The following is a 6,000-nucleotide window of genomic DNA, read 5'->3' as shown; positions in this document are numbered from 1 at the left end:
TTCTTTTTGATCTAACCTTTTCTCTAGTACCTGTTCCTCTTTTCCTATTGGCCTCAGTTGCTTTAAGGTATCTGCTTTAGTTTCTCTGCGTTAAGGGCAACAAATGCTAGCTAGTTTTTTAGGTGTCTTACCTATCCTCACCCCTTCCTTGTGTGCTCTCGCTTTTATCATGTGCTCATAGTCTAATCCCCTTGTTGTGTTTGCCCTTGATCTAATGTCCACATATGAGGGAGAACATACGATTTTTGGTCTTTTGGGCCAGGCTAACCTCACTCAGAATGATGTTCTCCAATTCCATCCATTTACCAGCGAATGATAACATTACGTTCTTCTTCATGGCTGCATAAAATTCCATTGTGTATAGATACCACATTTTCTTAATCCATTCGTCAGTGCTGGGGCATCTTGGCTGTTTCCATAACTTGGCTATTGTGAATAGTGCCGCAATAAACATGGATGTGCAGGTGCCTCTGGAGTAACAGTCTTTTGGGTATATCCCCAAGAGTGGTATTACTGGATCAAATGGTAGATCGATGTCCATCTTTTTAAGTAGCCTCCAAATTTTTTTCCAGAGTGGTTGTACTAGTTTACATTCCCACCAACAGTGTAAGAGGGTTCCTTTTTCCCCACATCCTCACCAACCCCTGTTGTTGGTGGTGTTGCTGATGATGGCTATTCTAACAGGGGTGAGGTGGAATCTTAGCGTGGTTTTAATTTGCATTTCCTTTATTGCTAGAGATGGTGAGCATTTTTTCATGTGTTTTTTGGCCATTTGAGTTTCTTCTTTTGAGAAAGTTCTGTTTAGTTCACTTGCCCATTTCTTTATTGGTTCATTAGTTTTGGGAGAATTTAGTTTTTTAAGTTCCTATGTATTCTGTTTATCAGTCCTTTGTTTGATGTATAGCTGTCAAATATTTTCTCCCACTCTGTGGGTGTTCTCTTCAGTTTAGAGACCATTTCTTTTGATGAACAGAAGCTTTTTAGTTTTATGAGGTCCCATTTATCTATGCTATCTCTTAGTTGCTGTGCTGCTGGGGTTTCATTGAGAAAGTTCTTACCTATACCTACTAACTCCAGAGTATTTCCTACTCTTTCCTGTATCAACTTTAGAGTTTGTGGTCTGACATTAAGATCCTTGATCCATTTTGAGTTAATCTTGGTATAGGGTGATATACATGGATCTAGTTTCAGTTTTTTTGTTGAAGAGGCTGCTATTTCTCCATCATATATTTTTAGCTCCTTTGTCAAAGACAAGTTGGTTATAGTTGTGTGGCTTCATATCTGGGTCCTCTATTCTGTTCCACTGGTCTTCATGTCTGTTTTTGTGCCAGTACCATGCTGTTTTTATTGCTACTGCTTTGTAATATAGTTTGAAGTCAGGTATTGTGATACCTCCAGCATTGTTCTTTTGACTGAGTATTGCCTTGGCTATTCGTGGCCTCTTGTGTTTCCATATAAATTTCACGGTAGATTTTTCAATCTCTTTAATGAATGTCATTGGAATTTTGATGGGAATTGCATTAAACGTGTAGATTACTTTTGGGAGTATAGACATTTTTATTATGTTGATTCTACCAATCCATGAGCATGGGAGATCTCTCCACTTTCTGTAGTCTTCCTCAATCTCTTTCTTCAGAAGTGTATAGTTTTCCTTGTAGAGGTCTTTCACATCTTTTGTTAGGTTTACACCTCGGTATTTGATTTTTTTTTGAGGCTATTGTAAATGGAATTGTTTTCATACATTCTTTTTCAGTTTGCTCATTATTAGTGTATAGAATTGCTAATGGTTTTTCTATGTTGATTTTATATCCTGCTACCTTGCTATAGCTATTGATGGTGTCTAGTATCTTCTGAGTTGAGTTTTTTGGGTCTTTAAGATACAGGATCATGTCATCTGGAAATAGGGATATTTTGACAGTTTCTTTACCTATTTGTATTCCTTTTATTCCTTCTTCTTGCCTAATTGCTCTGGCTAGGAATTCCAGTACTGTGTTGAATAGGAGTGGAGATAGTGGGCATCCTTGTCTGGTTCCTGATTTTAGAGGGAATGGTTTCAGTTTTTCTCCGTTAAGTATAATGCTGGCTGTAGGTTGTCATATATAGCTTTTATAATGTTGAGGTATTTTTCTTCTAGTCCTAGTTTTCTTAGAGCTTTTATCATGAAGTGGTGTTGGATCTTATCAAAGGCTTTTTCTGCATCCATTGAGATGATTAAGTGGTTTTTGTCTTTGCTTCTGTTAATGTGGTTTATTACGTTCATTGATTTTGGATGTTGAACCACCCCTGCATCCCTGGGATGAGGCCTACTTGGTCGTGGTGAATAATCTTTTTGATGTGTTGTTGAATTCGGTTTGCCATTATTTTGTTGAGGATTTCTGCATCAGTGTTCATTAAGGAGATTGACCTATAGTTCTCCTTTTTGGAGGTGTCTTTGCCTGGTTTTGGGATAAGTGTAATACTGGCTTCATAAAATGTGTTTGGCAGTTTTCCTTCCCTTTCTATTTCATGGAACAGTTTAAGGAGGGTTGGTATCAGTTCTTCTTTAAGGTCTGATAGAATTCATCAGAGAATCCATCAGGTCCTGGACTTTTCTTTTTGGGGAGACTCTTGATTGCTGCTTCAATTTCATTTTGTGTTATAGGTCTATTCAGGTGATTAATTTCCTCTTGGTTCAATTTTGGATGCTCATTTGTATCTAGAATCTGTCCATTTGTTTAAGATTTTCAAATTTATTTGAATATACGTTCTTGAAATAGTCTCTGATGATTTCCTGGACTTCCATGGTGTTTGTTGTTATCACCCCTTTTGCATTCCTGATTCTACTAATTTGGGTTTTTTCTCTCCTCATTTTAGTCAGGTTTGCCAGGGGTCTATCGATCTTGTTTATTTTTTCAAAGAACCAACTTTTTGTTTCATTAATTCTTTGTATGGTTTTTTTGGTTTCTATTTTGTTGATTTCAGCTCTTATTTTTATTATTTCTCTCCTTCTATTTGTTTTGGGATTTGCTTGTTCTTGTTTTTCTAGGAGTTTGAGATGTATCATTAGGTCATTGATTTGGGATCTTTCAGTCTTTTTAATATATGCACTCATGACTATAAACTTTCCTCTCAGGACTGCCTTAGCTGTGTCCCATAGGTTCCGGTAGGTTGTGTTTTCATTTTTATTGACTTCCAGGAACTTTTTAATTTCCTCTTTTATTTCATTGATGATCCATTCTTCATTAAGTAATAAGTTATTTAGTTTCCAGCTGTTTGCATGTTTTTTGTCTTTACTTTTGTTGTTGAATTCTACTTTTACTGCATTGTGATCAGATAGTATGCATGGTATAATTTCTATTTTCTTATATTTGCTGAGACTTGCTTTGTGCCCTAGGATATGATCTATTTTGGAGAAGGTTCCATGGGAAGCTGAGAAGAATGTATATTGTATAGAAGTTGGATGAAATGTTCTGTAGACATCAACTAGGTCCATTTGATCTATTGCATATTTTAGATCTTGGATTTCTTTACTGATTTTTTGTTTGGATGACCTATCTATTGATGATAATGGGGTGTTAAAGTTTCCCACAACCCCTATGTTGGCGTTTATATATGCTTTTAAGTCTTTCAGGGTATGTTTGATGAAATTGGTGTGTTGACATTGGGTGCATACAGGTTGATAATTATTATTTCCTTTTGGTCTATTTCCCCTTTTATTAGTATGGAATGTCCTTCTTTATCTCATTTGATCAATGTAGGTTTGAAGTCTACTTTGTCAGAGATAAGTATTGCTACTCCTGCCTGTTTTCAGGGGCCATTGGCTTGGTAAATCTTCTTCCAGCCTTTCATCCTTAGCCTATGCTTATTTCTGTCAGTGAGATGGGTCTCCTGTAAGCAACAAATTGTTGGATCTTCCTTTGTAATCCATTTCATCAAGTGGTGCCTTTTGATGGGTGAATTAAGTCCGTTGACATTAATCATTAGTACTGATATGTATGTGGTGATTCCTGTCATTTAGTTGTCTTAGTTGTTTGAAGGTTTGATTGTGTGTACCTAAGTTGAGGTTACTCTCTACTTTCTTGCTTTTTCTTTTCCTGTAGTTTGATGCTGCCTTTCTTTTCATGGTTAAGTTGGGTTTCACTTTCTGTGTGCAGAATCCCTTGAAGAATCCTTTGTAGTGGTGGCTTTGTGGTCACATATTGTTTTAGTTTCTGCTTATCATGGAAGACTTTTATTGCTCCATCTATTTTGAACGATAGTTTTGCTTGGCAGAGTATCCTAGGGTTGAAGTTATTTTCATTCAGTGCCAGGAAGATCTCACCCCATGCTCTTCTTGCTTTTAATGTTTCTGTTGAGAAGTCTGCTATGATTTTGATGGGTTTACCTTTGTATGTTACTTGTTTTTTCTCTCTTTCAGCCTTCAATATTCTTTCCTTAGTTTCTGAACTTGTTGTTTTTGTGATGATATGTCGTGGGGTAGTTCTATTTTGATCTGGTCTGTTTGGTGTCCTGGAGGCCTCTTGCATCTGTATGGGAATATCTTTCTCTAGATTTGGGAAATTTTCCATTATTATTTTGTTGAATATATTGTGCATTCCCTTTGCTTGCACCTCTTCTCCTTCTTCGATGCCCATGATTCTCAAGTTTGGTCTTTTGATGGAGTTGGTGAGTTCTTGCATTTTCTTTTCACAGGTCTTGAGTTGTTTAATTAATAGTTCTTCGGTTTTTCCTTTAATTACCATTTCATCTTCAAGTTCTGAGATTCTGTCTTCTGTTTGTTCTATTCTGCTGGATTGGCCTACCGTTTTGTTTTGCAGTTCTGTTTCATTCTTTTTTCTGAGGTTTTCCATATCCTGGCTGTTTTCCTCCTTAATGTTGTCTATTTTTGTCCTGAGTTCATTTATCTGTTTATTCATTGTGTTCTCTCTTTCACTTTGGTGTTTATACAGTGCTTCTATGGTTTCCTTTATTTCTTCTTTTGCTTTTTCAAATTCTCTATTTTTTTTGTCTTGGAATTTCTTGAGTGTGTTCTGTACATTTTCGTTGTCCTTATCCAGTATCATCTCTATAAAATTCTCATTGAGTACCTGTAGTATGTCTTCTTTTAAATTATTCTTGTGGGCTTCATTGGGTCCTTTGGCATAGTTTATCTTCATTTTGTTGGAGTCTGGATCTGAGTACCTGTTTTCTTTGTTCCCTTCTGGTTCCTGTACTAATTTTTTGCTGTGGGGAAACTGATTTCCCTGTTTTTTCTGTCTTCCCGTCATTGTCTTTGGTGTTGTTACTGTCCCTGTACTGTGTGCAATTAAGTATTTTCTAGCTTGTAATAATAACAATGGTAATATTTAGAATGGAAGGGTGAGCTGAGATGGAAAGCAAGAAATTTAAGAAAGGAGGAAATAGATACACAGACTGGAGGGAGAAAACAGAACAAGGTGTCAGACAAGAAGATTTCAAAGGTATAAACAGGGAGCGTTAGTGTACTAATTGACAGTAAGCTGAACAGACATTAGAGAGACAGAGAGAGGTTTGAAAATCAAAAAAAAAAGGTAAGAATAAAAATAAAAAACAAGTAAATGAAAGAAAAATCTATATATAAAAATGTATTAAAATAAAATGAAAAAATAGAAAATTAAAAAAACCCAAAAAACCAAAAAACCAAAAAACCTCCAAGTTCAAATGCAGTGATGTCTCAGTCTCCAATCCTGGAGATGGTGCCTCAGATGTTGTTCTGTAGTTGTCTCATCAAAGGGGACGCATAAAGTAGAACAAAACTACACACACCCACACAAAAAAAACCCCACCAAGTGTCCCAAGTTCAAATGCAGTACAGTTTCAGTAAGTTTTTTAGCTTGCAGTTGTAATTCGGTTGTTCTCTCATCACAGGTAGGGAGACAAAGGAAAAAAAAAAGAGTCTGGAGACAGTTCTGAGAGTGGTATCTGCAACTGTGGCTTGCCTGCCTGCTGCTGTCAGCCTGCTGTTGCTGGAGGCGTTATTTATTCAGATCTCTGGGGTGAGCT

The sequence above is a fragment of the Castor canadensis genome, chromosome 13 (genome assembly GCF_047511655.1).
Source record: "Castor canadensis chromosome 13, mCasCan1.hap1v2, whole genome shotgun sequence".
Classification (NCBI taxonomy): Eukaryota; Metazoa; Chordata; class Mammalia; order Rodentia; family Castoridae; genus Castor; species Castor canadensis.
The sequence above is the reverse complement of the archived record's forward strand: the minus strand, read 5'-3'. Positions refer to the sequence as shown.